This window comes from Kogia breviceps, chromosome 3 (genome assembly GCF_026419965.1).
Source record: "Kogia breviceps isolate mKogBre1 chromosome 3, mKogBre1 haplotype 1, whole genome shotgun sequence".
Taxonomy (NCBI): domain Eukaryota; kingdom Metazoa; phylum Chordata; class Mammalia; order Artiodactyla; family Physeteridae; genus Kogia; species Kogia breviceps.
Window position 1 is genome coordinate 126797596 of NC_081312.1, and position 19091 is coordinate 126816686.

The window sequence follows — 19091 nt, forward strand, 5'->3', positions numbered from 1 at the left end:
CTCAATAACTAAGGTTTTAACGCTTTCTCTTGGTCGTTTCCTGACACTATCCCTGGCCCGGAACCTGACTCTGTCCCAAGCTCATGTCCTGCATCTTATCCTAAATGAAACCCTAACACTCTCCGTAACTAGGGCCCTGAATAATCCTTCCTAAGGCCTTGACACGACTTCTCACTAAGGCCCGGAACCTGACATTGTCCCTAGAAAAGGCCCTGACTATACCTAACAAAGGCTATAATGCTAGTCCTAACTCAGGCCCTGACACTGTTTCTAACTAAAGCCCAGCTGCCGCCAATATCTAAAATCCTGATATTATCCTGAGTTAATATCCTGACCCAGGTCTTACCAAGGTCCTGAAACTGACCCAAAGTAAGCCTTGATGCTGTCTGAAAATGAGGCCCTGAGGCTCTCCCTAACAGAGGCCCTGATAATGTCTTTAGTGAAGACCCTCACGCTGATCCCACAGAGGCCCTTCTGCTGCTCCTAAGTCATGCCCTGACAGTGTCCCGAACTCAGGCCCTAAAGATAAGCCTCACTTAGGCCCTTTGGCTGTACCTTCCTTATGCTCTGACGCTGTCTGTATAGGAAGCCCTGGCAGTGGTCCTGATTTAGACCCTCACGCTGGTCCTAAGTAAGGCCCTGAGGCTCTCAATAACGAAGGTCTTCACGCTTTTCCTGGGTCATTTCGTGACGCTATCCCTGGCCTGGAACCTGACTCTGTCCCAAGCTCATGTCCTGCATCTTATCCTAAATGAAACCCTAATAGTATCCCTAACTAAGCCCTGCCTAATCCGAACAAAGGCCTTGACACTATCTCTCACTAAAGCCCGGAATCTGTCCCTAACATGGCACCTGTTGCAATCAATAACTAAAATCCGGACACTGTCCTGAGCTAATATCCTGACTCATTTCTATCCACTGTTCTGATACTTTCCAAAAGAAAGCCTGTTGCCGTCCTTAAGTGAAGACCTGAGGCTGTGCCTAACTCAGGCCCTGAAGCTTTCCCTGACTGAGGCCTTGATTCTGTGACTAACACAGGCCCTGTTCATGTCTTTCACTATGACCTGCATGCTGACCCCACAAAGGCCCTGATGCTGTTCCTACGTCATGCCCTGACTGTGTCTCCAGCAGGTGGGCTGGCACTAGGCCTCACTCAGGCCTAGACGTTCTCCCTAAGTCAGGCTCTGACGCTGTCCCTACCCGAAGCCCTGACACAGGTCCTAAATTAGGCCCTGATTCTCTAAATAACTAAGGTCTTGACACCAACCCAGGTCATTTTCTGACACTATCCCTGGCTCGGATCATGAGTCTGTCTCAAGCTCATGTCCTGCATCTTATCCTAAATGAAACCCTAATAGTATCCCTAACTAAGCCCTGACTAATCCGAACAAAGGCCTTGACACTATCTCTCACTAAAGCCCGGAATCTGTCCCTAACATGGCACCTGTTGCAATCAATAACTAAAATCCGGACACTGTCCTGAGGTAATTTCCTGACACATTTCTATGCACGATCCTGACACTGTCCCAAACCGGTCGGTGTCTGTAAGTGAAGACCTGACACTGTGCCTAACTCAGGCCCTGAAGCATTCCCTATGTGAGGCCTTGATTCTGTGACTCACTCAAGGCCTGCTCATGTCTTTCACTATGACCTTTCGCTGACCCAACCAAGGTGTTTATGCTGCTCCTAAGTCGTACCCTGACTGTGTCTGCAGCTAGGGGGCTGACGCTAGGCCTCACTCAGGCCCTGACGTTCTCCATAAGTCAGGTCTGACGCTGTCCCTACCGAAAATCTTGACGCAGGTCCTAAATTTTAGGCCTTGATTCTCTAAGTAACTAAGGTCTTGACACCAAATCTACGTCATTAACTGACACTACCCCTAGACCTTAATCTAATCTTGACTTTAGCTAATGTCAAGTTTAGGGAAAGAGATTCTTTACGATGAAATTCTTTCATCATATGAATATTGGTTTCTTAAAACAATAATTTTTAAACTCTTGTTAACCTTAAACAAAGTGTACTCAACTGCTGTGGAATATTCCTTCATAGCAGCGTGCATGGTTTACTTTTACATTCTCGTGTGTTGGCCTTCAGTGTTCTTGCAGGAATGGCTCCTCTTATGCTAACTAAATCATCCCTGATGCTGAACATAAATAAGGCGCTGAAATTACTCCCGATGCTCTGAACCTGTCCCTAACGACGGCCTGGAGACTCGTGCTAACCCAGGCCCTGACACTGTCCCAAACCAAGACCCTGACATTACACGTAACTCGGACCCTGTCACTACTCCTAGCTCAGTCCCTGACACTATTACCTAACAAAGCCCATAATGATATTCCTAACTCAGACCCTGACACTGACTCTAACTAAGGCCCTGCTGCCGCCAATATCTAAAGTCCTGATGCTATCCTGAGTTAATATCCTGACCCAGGTCTTACCAAGGTCCTGAAACTGACCCAAAGTAAGCCTTGATGCTGTCTGAAAATGAGGCCCTGAGGCTCTCAGTAACAGAGGCCCTGATAATGTCTTTAGTGAAGACCCTCACGCTGATGCAACAGAGGCCCTTCTGCAGCTCCTATGTCATGCCCTGACAGTGTCCCGAACTCAGGAACTAAAGATAAGCCTCACTTAGGCCCTTAGGCTGTACCTTCCTTATGCTCTGACGCTGTCTGTATAGGAAGCCCTGGCAGTGGTCCTGATTTAGGCCCTCACGCTGGTCCTAAGTAAGGCCCTGAGGCTCTCAATAACGAAGGTCTTCACGCTTTTCCTGGGTCATTTCGTGACGCTATCCCTGGCCCGGAACCTCACTCTGTCCCAAGCTCATGTCCTGCATCTTATCCTAAATGAAACCCTAATACTCTCCCTAACTAAGCCCTGACGAAACCTAACAAAGGCCTTCACACTATCTCTCACGAGCGCCCGGAATCTGTCCCTAATGGTCCCTGCTGCAATTAATAACTAAAAAAAGGACACTGTCCAGAGCTAATATCCTGACACATTTCTAGCCACTGTCCTGATACTTTCCAAAAGAAAGCCTGTTGCCGTCCTTAAGTGAAGACCTGAGGCTGTGCCTAACTCAGGCCCTGAAGCTTTCCCTAACTGAGGCCTTGATTCTGTGACTAACACAGGCCCTGTTCATGTCTTTCACTATGACCTGCATGCTGACCCCACAAAGGCCCTGATGCTGTTCCTACGTCATGCCCTGACTGTGTCTCCAGCAGGTGGGCTGGCACTAGGCCTCACTCAGGCCTAGACGTTCTCCCTAAGTCAGGCTCTGACGATGTCCCTACCCGAGGCCCTGACACAGGTCCTAAATTAGGCCCTGATTCTCTAAATATCTAAGGTCTTGACACCAACCCAGGTCATTTTCTGACACTATCCCTGGCTCGGATCATGACTCTGTCCCAAGGTAATGTCCTGCATCTTATCCTAATTGAAACCCTAATACTCTCCCTAACTAAGGCCCGGACTAATCCTAATTAAGGCATTGACCCTATCTCTCACTAAGGCCCAGAATCTATCCCTAACATGGGCCCTGCTGCAATCAATAATGAAAATCCGGACACTATCCTGAGCTAATATGCTGACACTTTTCTATCCACGGACCTGACACAGTCCCAAAGAAAGGCCTGTCGCTGTCCTTAAATGAAGACCTGAGGCTGTGCCTAACTCAGGCCCTGAAGCTTTCCCTAACGGAGGCCTCGATTCTCTGACGCACTCAGGCCCTGCTCATGTCCTTAACTATGACCCGAATGCTGACCCAACCAAGGCCCGGATGCTGCTTCGACGTCATGCCCTGACACTGTCTCCAGCTAGGGGCCTGAAGCTGGGCCTCACTCAGGCCCTGTTTCTTGCCCAATTCCGGCCCTGATGCTGGTCCTAAATAAGGCCCTCAGGTTCTCAGTAACTAAGGTCTTGACACTATCCCGAGGTCATTTGCTGACACAATCCCTAGACTTTACCCTAACCCTGTCCCTAGCTAATGTCCTGCCTCTTATGCTAACTGAAGCCCTTATGCTGTGCCCATGTCAGGACCTGAATTGAGTCCCCATGCCGTGACACTGTCCCTAACTAAGGCCTGGATGTTAGGCCTAACTCAAGGCCTGACACTGTCCCTAACTAAGGCCCTGATGCCATCAATATCTAAAGTCCTCACACTATCCTCAGCTAATTTACTATCCCATCTCTTACTAAGGTCCTGAAAATATCGCTAAGTAAGCCGTGACGCTGTCCCTAACAGAAGGCCTGCTCATGTCTTTAACGAAGACCATAATGCTGATCCAACAACGGCACTGATGCTGCTCCTGTGTCACGCCCTGACAGTGTCCCCACCTACAGGAATGACGCTAGGCCTCACTCAGGCCCTGTCGCTCACCCCAAGCCAGTCCGGGATGCGATTTTTACATGAAGCCCTAACATTGCTTCTAAAGAAGGCCCTGATGCTCTCAGTAACTAAGGTCTTGACACTATCTCTCACTAAGGCCTGGAATCTGTCCCTAACATGGGTCCTGCTGCAATCAATAACTAAAATCCGGACACTATCCTGAGCTAATATGCTGACACATTTCTATCCAAGGTTCTGACACTGTCCCAAAGAGAGCCCTGTCGCTCTCCTTAACTGAAGACGTGAGGCTGTGCCTAACTCAGGCCCTGAAGCTTTCCTTAACCCAGGCCTTGATTCTGTGACTCACTCAAGCCCTGCTCATGTCTTTCACTATGACCCGAATGCTGACTCCACAAACGCCCTGATGCTGCTCCTAAGTCATGCCCTGACAGTGTCTGCATCTAGGGGCCTGATGCTAGGCCTCACTCAGGCCCTCACTTTCTCCCTATACCAGGCTCTGACACTGTCCCTACCCGAAGCCCTGGCACAGATCCTAAATTAGGCCCTGATTCTATAAGTAACTAAGGGCTTGATTCCAAACCTAGGTCATTACCTGACACTAGCCCTAGACCTGAACGTAAACTTCTCTTTTGCTAATGTTAAATTTAGCTAAAGAGATTCTTTAGGATGAAATTCTTTCATCTTCTGAATAGAGTTTTCTGAAAAAAATAATGTTTAAACTCTTACTGAACTTAAACAAAATGTACTCAACTTCTGTGGAATATTCCTTTATACCAGCCTGCCTGGTTTACTTCTGCATTTGCCTGTGTTGGCTTTCAGGGTGCTTGTAGGAATACCTCCTCTTATGCTAACGAACTAACTCTTATTATGCTAAATCCCTGATGTTTTCCCTAATTAAATTCAGGAAACTCCTCCCAAGGCTGTGAACCCCTCCCAAACTGAGGCCTGGAGGCTCATCCTAGCTCAGGCCCTGACACAACTCCTAGCTCAGTCCCTGACACTATACCTAACAAAGGCTATAATGCTAGTCCTAACTCAGGCTCTGACACTGTTTCTAACTAAAGCCCAGCTGCCGCCAATATCTAAAATCCTGATACTATCCTGAGTTAATATCCTGACCCAGGTCTTACCAAGGTCCTGAAACTGACCCAAAGTAAGCCTTGATGCTGTCCATAAATGAGGCCCTGAGGCTCTCCCTAACAGAGGCCCTGATAATGTCTTTAATGAAGAACCTGACGCTGATCCCACAGAGGCCCTTCTGCTGCTCCTAAGTCATGCCCTGACAGTGTCCCGAACTCAGGCCCTAAAGATAAGCCTCACTTAGGCCCTTTGGCTGTACCTTCCTTATGCTCTGACGCTGTCTGTATAGGAAGCCCTGGCAGTGGTCCTGATTTAGGCCCTCACGCTGGTCCTAAGTAAGGCCCTGAGGCTCTCAATAACGAAGGTCTTCACGCTTTTCCTGGGTCATTTCGTGACGCTATCCCTGGCCCGGAAACTGACTCTGTCCCAAGCTCATGTCCTGCATCTTATCCTAAATGAAACCCTAATAGTATCCCTAATTAAGCCCTGACCAATCCGAACAAAGGCCTTGACACTATCTCTCACTAAAGCCCGGAATCTGTCCCTAACATGGCACCTGTTGCAATCAATAACTAAAATCCGGACACTGTCCTGAGATAATTTCCTGACACATTTCTATGCACGATCCTGACACTGTCCCAAACCTGTCGGTGTCTTTAAGTGAAGACCTGACACTGTGCCTAACTCAGGCCCTGAAGCTTTCCCTAAGTGAGGCCTTGATTCTGTGACTCACTCAAGGCCTGCTCATGTCTTTCACTATGACCTTTCGCTGACCCAACCAAGGTGTTTATGCTGCTCCTAGGTGGTACCCTGACTGTGGCTGCAGCTAGGGGGCTGACGCTAGGCCTCACTCAGGCCCTGACGTTCTCCATAAGTCAGGTCTGAATCTGTCCTTACCGAAAATCTTGACGCAGGTCCTAAATTTTAGGCCTTGATTCTCTAAGTAACTAAGGTCTTGACACCAAATCTACGTCATTAACTGACACTACCCCTAGACCTTAATCTAATCTTGACTTTAGCTAATGTCAAGTTTAGGGAAAGAGATTCTTTACGATGAAATTCTTTCATCATATGAATATTGGTTTCTTAAAACAACAATTTTTAAACTCTTGTTAACCTTAAACAAACTGTACTCAACTGCTGTGGAATATTCCTTCATAGCAGCGTGCATGGTTCACTTTTACATTCTTGTGTGTTGGCCTTCAGGGTTCTTGCAGGAATGGCTCCTCTTATGCTAACTAAATCATCCCTGATGCTGAACATAAATAAGGCGCTGAAATTACTCCCGATGCTGTGAACCGCTCCCTAACTACGGCCTGGAGACTCGTGCTAACCCAGGCGCTGACACTGTCCCTAACCAAGACCCTGACATTACACGTAACTCGGACCCTGACACTACTCCTAGCTCACTCCCTGATACTATACCTAACAAAGGCCATAATGATATTCCTAACTCAGACCCTGACACTGACTCTAACTAAGGCCCTACTGCCGCCAATATCTAAAGTCCTGATACTATCCTGAGTTAATATCCTGACCCAGGTCTTACCAAGGTCCTGAAACTGACCCAAAGTAAGCCTTGATGCTGTCCGAAAATGAGGTCCTGAGGCTCTCCCTAACAGAGGACCTGATAATGTCTTTAATGAAGACCCTCAGGCTGATCCCACAGAGGCCCTTCTGCTGCTCCTAAGTCATGCCCTGACACTTTCCCTAACTCAGATCCTAAAGATAGGCCTCACTTAGGCACTTGGGCTGTACCTTACTTAGGCTCTGATGCTGTCCTTATATGAAGCCAGGGCAGTGGTCGTGATTTAGGGCCTGACTCTGGTCCTAAGTCAGGCCCCGATGCTCTCAATAACTAAGGTTTTAACGCTTTCTCTTGGTCGTTTCCTGACACTATCCCTGGCCCGGAACCTGACTCTGTCCCAAGCTCATGTCCTGCATCTTATCCTAAATGAAACCCTAACACTCTCCGTAACTAGGGCCCTGAATAATCCTTCCTAAGGCCTTGACACGACTTCTCACTAAGGCCCGGAACCTGACATTGTCCCTAGAAAAGGCCCTGACTATACCTAACAAAGGCTATAATGCTAGTCCTAACTCAGGCCCTGACACTGTTTCTAACTAAAGCCCAGCTGCCGCCAATATCTAAAATCCTGATATTTTCCTGAGTTAATATCCTGACCCAGGTCTTACCAAGGTCCTGAAACTGACCCAAAGTAAGCCTTGATGCTGTCTGAAAATGAGGCCCTGAGGCTCTCCCTAACAGAGGCCCTGATAATGTCTTTAATGAAGAACCTGACGCTGATCCCACAGAGGCCCTTCTGCTGCTCCTAAGTCATGCCCTGACAGTGTCCCGAACTCAGGCCCTAAAGATAAGCCTCACTTAGGCCCTTTGGCTGTACCTTCCTTATGCTCTGACGCTGTCTGTATAGGAAGCCCTGGCAGTGGTCCTGATTTAGGCCCTCACGCTGGTCCTAAGTAAGGCCCTGAGGCTCTCAATAACGAAGGTCTTCACGCTTTTCCTGGGTCATTTCGTGACGCTATCCCTGGCCCGGAAACTGACTCTGTCCCAAGCTCATGTCCTGCATCTTATCCTAAATGAAACCCTAATAGTATCCCTAATTAAGCCCTGACCAATCCGAACAAAGGCCTTGACACTATCTCTCACTAAAGCCCGGAATCTGTCCCTAACATGGCACCTGTTGCAATCAATAACTAAAATCCAGACACTGTCCTGAGATAATTTCCTGACACATTTCTATGCACGATCCTGACACTGTCCCAAACCTGTCGGTGTCTTTAAGTGAAGACCTGACACTGTGCCTAACTCAGGCCCTGAAGCTTTCCCTAAGTGAGGCCTTGATTCTGTGACTCACTCAAGGCCTGCTCATGTCTTTCACTATGACCTTTCGCTGACCCAACCAAGGTGTTTATGCTGCTCCTAGGTGGTACCCTGACTGTGGCTGCAGCTAGGGGGCTGACGCTAGGCCTCACTCAGGCCCTGACGTTCTCCATAAGTCAGGTCTGAATCTGTCCTTACCGAAAATCTTGACGCAGGTCCTAAATTTTAGGCCTTGATTCTCTAAGTAACTAAGGTCTTGACACCAAATCTACGTCATTAACTGACACTACCCCTAGACCTTAATCTAATCTTGACTTTAGCTAATGTCAAGTTTAGGGAAAGAGATTCTTTACGATGAAATTCTTTCATCATATGAATATTGGTTTCTTAAAACAACAATTTTTAAACTCTTGTTAACCTTAAACAAACTGTACTCAACTGCTGTGGAATATTCCTTCATAGCAGCGTGCATGGTTCACTTTTACATTCTTGTGTGTTGGCCTTCAGGGTTCTTGCAGGAATGGCTCCTCTTATGCTAACTAAATCATCCCTGATGCTGAACATAAATAAGGCGCTGAAATTACTCCCGATGCTGTGAACCGCTCCCTAACTACGGCCTGGAGACTCGTGCTAACCCAGGCGCTGACACTGTCCCTAACCAAGACCCTGACATTACACGTAACTCGGACCCTGACACTACTCCTAGCTCACTCCCTGATACTATACCTAACAAAGGCCATAATGATATTCCTAACTCAGACCCTGACACTGACTCTAACTAAGGCCCTACTGCCGCCAATATCTAAAGTCCTGATACTATCCTGAGTTAATATCCTGACCCAGGTCTTACCAAGGTCCTGAAACTGACCCAAAGTAAGCCTTGATGCTGTCCGAAAATGAGGTCCTGAGGCTCTCCCTAACAGAGGACCTGATAATGTCTTTAATGAAGACCCTCAGGCTGATCCCACAGAGGCCCTTCTGCTGCTCCTAAGTCATGCCCTGACACTTTCCCTAACTCAGATCCTAAAGATAGGCCTCACTTAGGCACTTGGGCTGTACCTTACTTAGGCTCTGATGCTGTCCTTATATGAAGCCAGGGCAGTGGTCGTGATTTAGGGCCTGACTCTGGTCCTAAGTCAGGCCCCGATGCTCTCAATAACTAAGGTTTTAACGCTTTCTCTTGGTCGTTTCCTGACACTATCCCTGGCCCGGAACCTGACTCTGTCCCAAGCTCATGTCCTGCATCTTATCCTAAATGAAACCCTAACACTCTCCGTAACTAGGGCCCTGAATAATCCTTCCTAAGGCCTTGACACGACTTCTCACTAAGGCCCGGAACCTGACATTGTCCCTAGAAAAGGCCCTGACTATACCTAACAAAGGCTATAATGCTAGTCCTAACTCAGGCCCTGACACTGTTTCTAACTAAAGCCCAGCTGCCGCCAATATCTAAAATCCTGATATTTTCCTGAGTTAATATCCTGACCCAGGTCTTACCAAGGTCCTGAAACTGACCCAAAGTAAGCCTTGATGCTGTCTGAAAATGAGGCCCTGAGGCTCTCCCTAACAGAGGCCCTGATAATGTCTTTAATGAAGAACCTGACGCTGATCCCACAGAGGCCCTTCTGCTGCTCCTAAGTCATGCCCTGACAGTGTCCCGAACTCAGGCCCTAAAGATAAGCCTCACTTAGGCCCTTTGGCTGTACCTTCCTTATGCTCTGACGCTGTCTGTATAGGAAGCCCTGGCAGTGGTCCTGATTTAGGCCCTCACGCTGGTCCTAAGTAAGGCCCTGAGGCTCTCAATAACGAAGGTCTTCACGCTTTTCCTGGGTCATTTCGTGACGCTATCCCTGGCCCGGAAACTGACTCTGTCCCAAGCTCATGTCCTGCATCTTATCCTAAATGAAACCCTAATAGTATCCCTAATTAAGCCCTGACCAATCCGAACAAAGGCCTTGACACTATCTCTCACTAAAGCCCGGAATCTGTCCCTAACATGGCACCTGTTGCAATCAATAACTAAAATCCAGACACTGTCCTGAGATAATTTCCTGACACATTTCTATGCACGATCCTGACACTGTCCCAAACCTGTCGGTGTCTTTAAGTGAAGACCTGACACTGTGCCTAACTCAGGCCCTGAAGCTTTCCCTAAGTGAGGCCTTGATTCTGTGACTCACTCAAGGCCTGCTCATGTCTTTCACTATGACCTTTCGCTGACCCAACCAAGGTGTTTATGCTGCTCCTAGGTGGTACCCTGACTGTGGCTGCAGCTAGGGGGCTGACGCTAGGCCTCACTCAGGCCCTGACGTTCTCCATAAGTCAGGTCTGAATCTGTCCTTACCGAAAATCTTGACGCAGGTCCTAAATTTTAGGCCTTGATTCTCTAAGTAACTAAGGTCTTGACACCAAATCTACGTCATTAACTGACACTACCCCTAGACCTTAATCTAATCTTGACTTTAGCTAATGTCAAGTTTAGGGAAAGAGATTCTTTACGATGAAATTCTTTCATCATATGAATATTGGTTTCTTAAAACAACAATTTTTAAACTCTTGTTAACCTTAAACAAACTGTACTCAACTGCTGTGGAATATTCCTTCATAGCAGCGTGCATGGTTCACTTTTACATTCTTGTGTGTTGGCCTTCAGGGTTCTTGCAGGAATGGCTCCTCTTATGCTAACTAAATCATCCCTGATGCTGAACATAAATAAGGCGCTGAAATTACTCCCGATGCTGTGAACCGCTCCCTAACTACGGCCTCGAGACTCGTGCTAACCCAGGCGCTGACACTGTCCCTAACCAAGACCCTGACATTACACGTAACTCGGACCCTGACACTACTCCTAGCTCACTCCCTGATACTATACCTAACAAAGGCCATAATGATATTCCTAACTCAGACCCTGACACTGACTCTAACTAAGGCCCTACTGCCGCCAATATCTAAAGTCCTGATACTATCCTGAGTTAATATCCTGACCCAGGTCTTACCAAGGTCCTGAAACTGACCCAAAGTAAGCCTTGATGCTGTCCGAAAATGAGGTCCTGAGGCTCTCCCTAACAGAGGACCTGATAATGTCTTTAATGAAGACCCTCAGGCTGATCCCACAGAGGCCCTTCTGCTGCTCCTAAGTCATGCCCTGACACTTTCCCTAACTCAGATCCTAAAGATAGGCCTCACTTAGGCACTTGGGCTGTACCTTACTTAGGCTCTGATGCTGTCCTTATATGAAGCCAGGGCAGTGGTCGTGATTTAGGGCCTGACTCTGGTCCTAAGTCAGGCCCCGATGCTCTCAATAACTAAGGTTTTAACGCTTTCTCTTGGTCGTTTCCTGACACTATCCCTGGCCCGGAACCTGACTCTGTCCCAAGCTCATGTCCTGCATCTTATCCTAAATGAAACCCTAACACTCTCCGTAACTAGGGCCCTGAATAATCCTTCCTAAGGCCTTGACACGACTTCTCACTAAGGCCCGGAACCTGACATTGTCCCTAGAAAAGGCCCTGACTATACCTAACAAAGGCTATAATGCTAGTCCTAACTCAGGCCCTGACACTGTTTCTAACTAAAGCCCAGCTGCCGCCAATATCTAAAATCCTGATATTTTCCTGAGTTAATATCCTGACCCAGGTCTTACCAAGGTCCTGAAACTGACCCAAAGTAAGCCTTGATGCTGTCTGAAAATGAGGCCCTGAGGCTCTCCCTAACAGAGGCCCTGATAATGTCTTTAGTGAAGACCCTCACGCTGATCCCACAGAGGCCCTTCTGCTGCTCCTAAGTCATGCCCTGACAGTGTCCCGAACTCAGGCCCTAAAGATAAGCCTCACTTAGGCCCTTTGGCTGTACCTTCCTTATGCTCTGACGCTGTCTGTATAGGAAGCCCTGGCAGTGGTCCTGATTTAGGCCCTCACGCTGGTCCTAAGTAAGGCCCTGAGGCTCTCAATAACGAAGGTCTTCACGCTTTTCCTGGGTCATTTCGTGACGCTATCCCTGGCCTGGAACCTGACTCTGTCCCAAGCTCATGTCCTGCATCTTATCCTAAATGAAACCCTAATAGTATCCCTAACTAAGCCCTGCCTAATCCGAACAAAGGCCTTGACACTATCTCTCACTAAAGCCCGGAATCTGTCCCTAACATGGCACCTGTTGCAATCAATAACTAAAATCCGGACACTGTCCTGAGATAATTTCCTGACTCATTTCTATCCACTGTTCTGATACTTTCCAAAAGAAAGCCTGTTGCCGTCCTTAAGTGAAGACCTGAGGCTGTTCCTAACTCAGGCCCTGAAGCTTTCCCTGACTGAGGCCTTGATTCTGTGACTAACACAGGCCCTGTTCATGTCTTTCACTATGACCTGCATGCTGACCCCACAAAGGCCCTGATGCTGTTCCTACGTCATGCCCTGACTGTGTCTCCAGCAGGTGGGCTGGCACTAGGCCTCACTCAGGCCTAGACGTTCTCCCTAAGTCAGGCTCTGACGCTGTCCCTACCCGAAGCCCTGACACAGGTCCTAAATTAGGCCCTGATTCTCTAAATAACTAAGGTCTTGACACCAACCCAGGTCATTTTCTGACACTATCCCTGGCTCGGATCATGAGTCTGTCTCAAGCTCATGTCCTGCATCTTATCCTAAATGAAACCCTAATAGTATCCCTAACTAAGCCCTGACTAATCCGAACAAAGGCCTTGACACTATCTCTCACTAAAGCCCGGAATCTGTCCCTAACATGGCACCTGTTGCAATCAATAACTAAAATCCGGACACTGTCCTGAGGTAATTTCCTGACACATTTCTATGCACGATCCTGACACTGTCCCAAACCGGTCGGTGTCTGTAAGTGAAGACCTGACACTGTGCCTAACTCAGGCCCTGAAGCATTCCCTATGTGAGGCCTTGATTCTGTGACTCACTCAAGGCCTGCTCATGTCTTTCACTATGACCTTTCGCTGACCCAACCAAGGTGTTTATGCTGCTCCTAAGTCGTACCCTGACTGTGTCTGCAGCTAGGGGGCTGACGCTAGGCCTCACTCAGGCCCTGACGTTCTCCATAAGTCAGGTCTGACGCTGTCCCTACCGAAAATCTTGACGCAGGTCCTAAATTTTAGGCCTTGATTCTCTAAGTAACTAAGGTCTTGACACCAAATCTACGTCATTAACTGACACTACCCCTAGACCTTAATCTAATCTTGACTTTAGCTAATGTCAAGTTTAGGGAAAGAGATTCTTTACGATGAAATTCTTTCATCATATGAATATTGGTTTCTTAAAACAATAATTTTTAAACTCTTGTTAACCTTAAACAAAGTGTACTCAACTGCTGTGGAATATTCCTTCATAGCAGCGTGCATGGTTTACTTTTACATTCTCGTGTGTTGGCCTTCAGTGTTCTTGCAGGAATGGCTCCTCTTATGCTAACTAAATCATCCCTGATGCTGAACATAAATAAGGCGCTGAAATTACTCCCGATGCTCTGAACCTGTCCCTAACGACGGCCTGGAGACTCGTGCTAACCCAGGCCCTGACACTGTCCCAAACCAAGACCCTGACATTACACGTAACTCGGACCCTGTCACTACTCCTAGCTCAGTCCCTGACACTATTACCTAACAAAGCCCATAATGATATTCCTAACTCAGACCCTGACACTGACTCTAACTAAGGCCCTGCTGCCGCCAATATCTAAAGTCCTGATGCTATCCTGAGTTAATATCCTGACCCAGGTCTTACCAAGGTCCTGAAACTGACCCAAAGTAAGCCTTGATGCTGTCTGAAAATGAGGCCCTGAGGCTCTCAGTAACAGAGGCCCTGATAATGTCTTTAGTGAAGACCCTCACGCTGATGCAACAGAGGCCCTTCTGCAGCTCCTATGTCATGCCCTGACAGTGTCCCGAACTCAGGAACTAAAGATAAGCCTCACTTAGGCCCTTAGGCTGTACCTTCCTTATGCTCTGACGCTGTCTGTATAGGAAGCCCTGGCAGTGGTCCTGATTTAGGCCCTCACGCTGGTCCTAAGTAAGGCCCTGAGGCTCTCAATAACGAAGGTCTTCACGCTTTTCCTGGGTCATTTCGTGACGCTATCCCTGGCCCGGAACCTCACTCTGTCCCAAGCTCATGTCCTGCATCTTATCCTAAATGAAACCCTAATACTCTCCCTAACTAAGCCCTGACGAAACCTAACAAAGGCCTTCACACTATCTCTCACGAGCGCCCGGAATCTGTCCCTAATGGTCCCTGCTGCAATTAATAACTAAAAAAAGGACACTGTCCAGAGCTAATATCCTGACACATTTCTAGCCACTGTCCTGATACTTTCCAAAAGAAAGCCTGTTGCCGTCCTTAAGTGAAGACCTGAGGCTGTGCCTAACTCAGGCCCTGAAGCTTTCCCTAACTGAGGCCTTGATTCTGTGACTAACACAGGCCCTGTTCATGTCTTTCACTATGACCTGCATGCTGACCCCACAAAGGCCCTGATGCTGTTCCTACGTCATGCCCTGACTGTGTCTCCAGCAGGTGGGCTGGCACTAGGCCTCACTCAGGCCTAGACGTTCTCCCTAAGTCAGGCTCTGACGATGTCCCTACCCGAGGCCCTGACACAGGTCCTAAATTAGGCCCTGATTCTCTAAATATCTAAGGTCTTGACACCAACCCAGGTCATTTTCTGACACTATCCCTGGCTCGGATCATGACTCTGTCCCAAGGTAATGTCCTGCATCTTATCCTAATTGAAACCCTAATACTCTCCCTAACTAAGGCCCGGACTAATCCTAATTAAGGCATTGACCCTATCTCTCACTAAGGCCCAGAATCTATCCCTAACATGGGCCCTGCTGCAATCAATAATGAAAATCCGGACACTATCCTGAGCTAATATGCTGACACTTTTCTATCCACGGACCTGACACAGTCCCAAAGAAAGGCCTGTCGCTGTCCTTAAATGAAGACCTGAGGCTGTGCCTAACTCAGGCCCTGAAGCTTTCCCTAACGGAGGCCTCGATTCTCTGACGCACTCAGGCCCTGCTCATGTCCTTAACTATGACCCGAATGCTGACCCAACCAAGGCCCGGATGCTGCTTCGACGTCATGCCCTGACACTGTCTCCAGCTAGGGGCCTGAAGCTGGGCCTCACTCAGGCCCTGTTTCTTGCCCAATTCCGGCCCTGATGCTGGTCCTAAATAAGGCCCTCAGGTTCTCAGTAACTAAGGTCTTGACACTATCCCGAGGTCATTTGCTGACACAATCCCTAGACTTTACCCTAACCCTGTCCCTAGCTAATGTCCTGCCTCTTATGCTAACTGAAGCCCTTATGCTGTGCCCATGTCAGGACCTGAATTGAGTCCCCATGCCGTGACACTGTCCCTAACTAAGGCCTGGATGTTAGGCCTAACTCAAGGCCTGACACTGTCCCTAACTAAGGCCCTGATGCCATCAATATCTAAAGTCCTCACACTATCCTCAGCTAATTTACTATCCCATCTCTTACTAAGGTCCTGAAAATATCGCTAAGTAAGCCGTGACGCTGTCCCTAACAGAAGGCCTGCTCATGTCTTTAACGAAGACCATAATGCTGATCCAACAACGGCACTGATGCTGCTCCTGTGTCACGCCCTGACAGTGTCCCCACCTACAGGAATGACGCTAGGCCTCACTCAGGCCCTGTCGCTCACCCCAAGCCAGTCCGGGATGCGATTTTTACATGAAGCCCTAACATTGCTTCTAAAGAAGGCCCTGATGCTCTCAGTAACTAAGGTCTTGACACTATCTCTCACTAAGGCCTGGAATCTGTCCCTAACATGGGTCCTGCTGCAATCAATAACTAAAATCCGGACACTATCCTGAGCTAATATGCTGACACATTTCTATCCAAGGTTCTGACACTGTCCCAAAGAGAGCCCTGTCGCTCTCCTTAACTGAAGACGTGAGGCTGTGCCTAACTCAGGCCCTGAAGCTTTCCTTAACCCAGGCCTTGATTCTATGACTCACTCAAGCCCTGCTCATGTCTTTCACTATGACCCGAATGCTGACTCCACAAACGCCCTGATGCTGCTCCTAAGTCATGCCCTGACAGTGTCTGCATCTAGGGGCCTGATGCTAGGCCTCACTCAGGCCCTCACTTTCTCCCTATACCAGGCTCTGACACTGTCCCTACCCGAAGCCCTGGCACAGATCCTAAATTAGGCCCTGATTCTATAAGTAACTAAGGGCTTGATTCCAAACCTAGGTCATTACCTGACACTAGCCCTAGACCTGAACGTAAACTTCTCTTTTGCTAATGTTAAATTTAGCTAAAGAGATTCTTTAGGATGAAATTCTTTCATCTTCTGAATAGAGTTTTCTGAAAAAAATAATGTTTAAACTCTTACTGAACTTAAACAAAATGTACTCAACTTCTGTGGAATATTCCTTTATACCAGCCTGCCTGGTTTACTTCTGCATTTGCCTGTGTTGGCTTTCAGGGTGCTTGTAGGAATACCTCCTCTTATGCTAACGAACTAACTCTTATTATGCTAAATCCCTGATGTTTTCCCTAATTAAATTCAGGAAACTCCTCCCAAGGCTGTGAACCCCTCCCAAACTGAGGCCTGGAGGCTCATCCTAGCTCAGGCCCTGACACAACTCCTAGCTCAGTCCCTGACACTATACCTAACAAAGGCTATAATGCTAGTCCTAACTCAGGCTCTGACACTGTTTCTAACTAAAGCCCAGCTGCCGCCAATATCTAAAATCCTGATACTATCCTGAGTTAATATCCTGACCCAGGTCTTACCAAGGTCCTGAAACTGACCCAAAGTAAGCCTTGATGCTGTCCATAAATGAGGCCCTGAGGCTCTCCCTAACAGAGGCCCTGATAATGTCTTTAATGAAGAACCTGACGCTGATCCCACAGAGGCCCTTCTGCTGCTCCTAAGTCATGCCCTGACAGTGTCCCGAACTCAGGCCCTAAAGATAAGCCTCACTTAGGCCCTTTGGCTGTACCTTCCTTATGCTCTGACGCTGTCTGTATAGGAAGCCCTGGCAGTGGTCCTGATTTAGGCCCTCACGCTGGTCCTAAGTAAGGCCCTGAGGCTCTCAATAACGAAGGTCTTCACGCTTTTCCTGGGTCATTTCGTGACGCTATCCCTGGCCCGGAAACTGACTCTGTCCCAAGCTCATGTCCTGCATCTTATCCTAAATGAAACCCTAATAGTATCCCTAATTAAGCCCTGACCAATCCGAACAAAGGCCTTGACACTATCTCTCACTAAAGCCCGGAATCTGTCCCTAACATGGCACCTGTTGCAATCAATAACTAAAATCCGGACACTGTCCTGAGATAATTTCCTGACACATTTCTATGCACGATCCTGACACTGTCCCAAACCTGTCGGTGTCTTTAAGTGAAGACCTGACACTGTGCCTAACTCAGGCCCTGAAGCTTTCCCTAAGTGAGGCCTTGATTCTGTGACTCACTCAAGGCCTGCTCATGTCTTTCACTATGACCTTTCGCTGACCCAACCAAGGTGTTTATGCTGCTCCTAGGTGGTACCCTGACTGTGGCTGCAGCTAGGGGGCTGACGCTAGGCCTCACTCAGGCCCTGACGTTCTCCATAAGTCAGGTCTGAATCTGTCCCTACCGAAAATCTTGACGCAGGTCCTAAATTTTAGGCCTTGATTCTCTAAGTAACTAAGGTCTTGACACCAAATCTACGTCATTAACTGACACTACCCCTAGACCTTAATCTAATCTTGACTTTAGCTAATGTCAAGTTTAGGGAAAGAGATTCTTTACGATGAAATTCTTTCATCATATGAATATTGGTTTCTTAAAACAACAATTTTTAAACTCTTGTTAACCTTAAACAAACTGTACTCAACTGCTGTGGAATATTCCTTCATAGCAGCGTGCATGGTTCACTTTTACATTCTTGTGTGTTGGCCTTCAGGGTTCTTGCAGGAATGGCTCCTCTTATGCTAACTAAATCATCCCTGATGCTGAACATAAATAAGGCGCTGAAATTACTCCCGATGCTGTGAACCGCTCCCTAACTACGGCCTCGAGACTCGTGCTAACCCAGGCGCTGACACTGTCCCTAACCAAGACCCTGACATTACACGTAACTCGGACCCTGACACTACTCCTAGCTCACTCCCTGATACTATACCTAACAAAGGCCATAATGATATTCCTAACTCAGACCCTGACACTGACTCTAACTAAGGCCCTACTGCCGCCAATATCTAAAGTCCTGATACTATCCTGAGTTAATATCCTGACCCAGGTCTTACCAAGGTCCTGAAACTGACCCAAAGTAAGCCTTGATGCTGTCCGAAAATGAGGTCCTGAGGCTCTCCCTAACAGAGGACCTGATAATGTCTTTAATGAAGACCCTCAGGCTGATCCCACAGAGGCCCTTCTGCTGCTCCTAAGTCATGCCCTGACACTTTCCCTAACTCAGATCCTAAAGATAGGCCTCACTTAGGCACTTGGGCTGTACCTTACTTAGGCTCTGATGCTGTCCTTATATGAAGCCAGGGCAGTGGTCGTGATTTAGGGCCTGACTCTGGTCCTAAGTCAGGCCCCGATGCTCTCAATAACTAAGGTTTTAACGCTTTCTCTTGGTCGTTTCCTGACACTATCCCTGGCCCGGAACCTGACTCTGTCCCAAGCTCATGTCCTGCATCTTATCCTAAATGAAACCCTAACACTCTCCGTAACTAGGGCCCTGAATAATCCTTCCTAAGGCCTTGACACGACTTCTCACTAAGGCCCGGAACCTGACATTGTCCCTAGAAAAGGCCCTGACTATACCTAACAAAGGCTATAATGCTAGTCCTA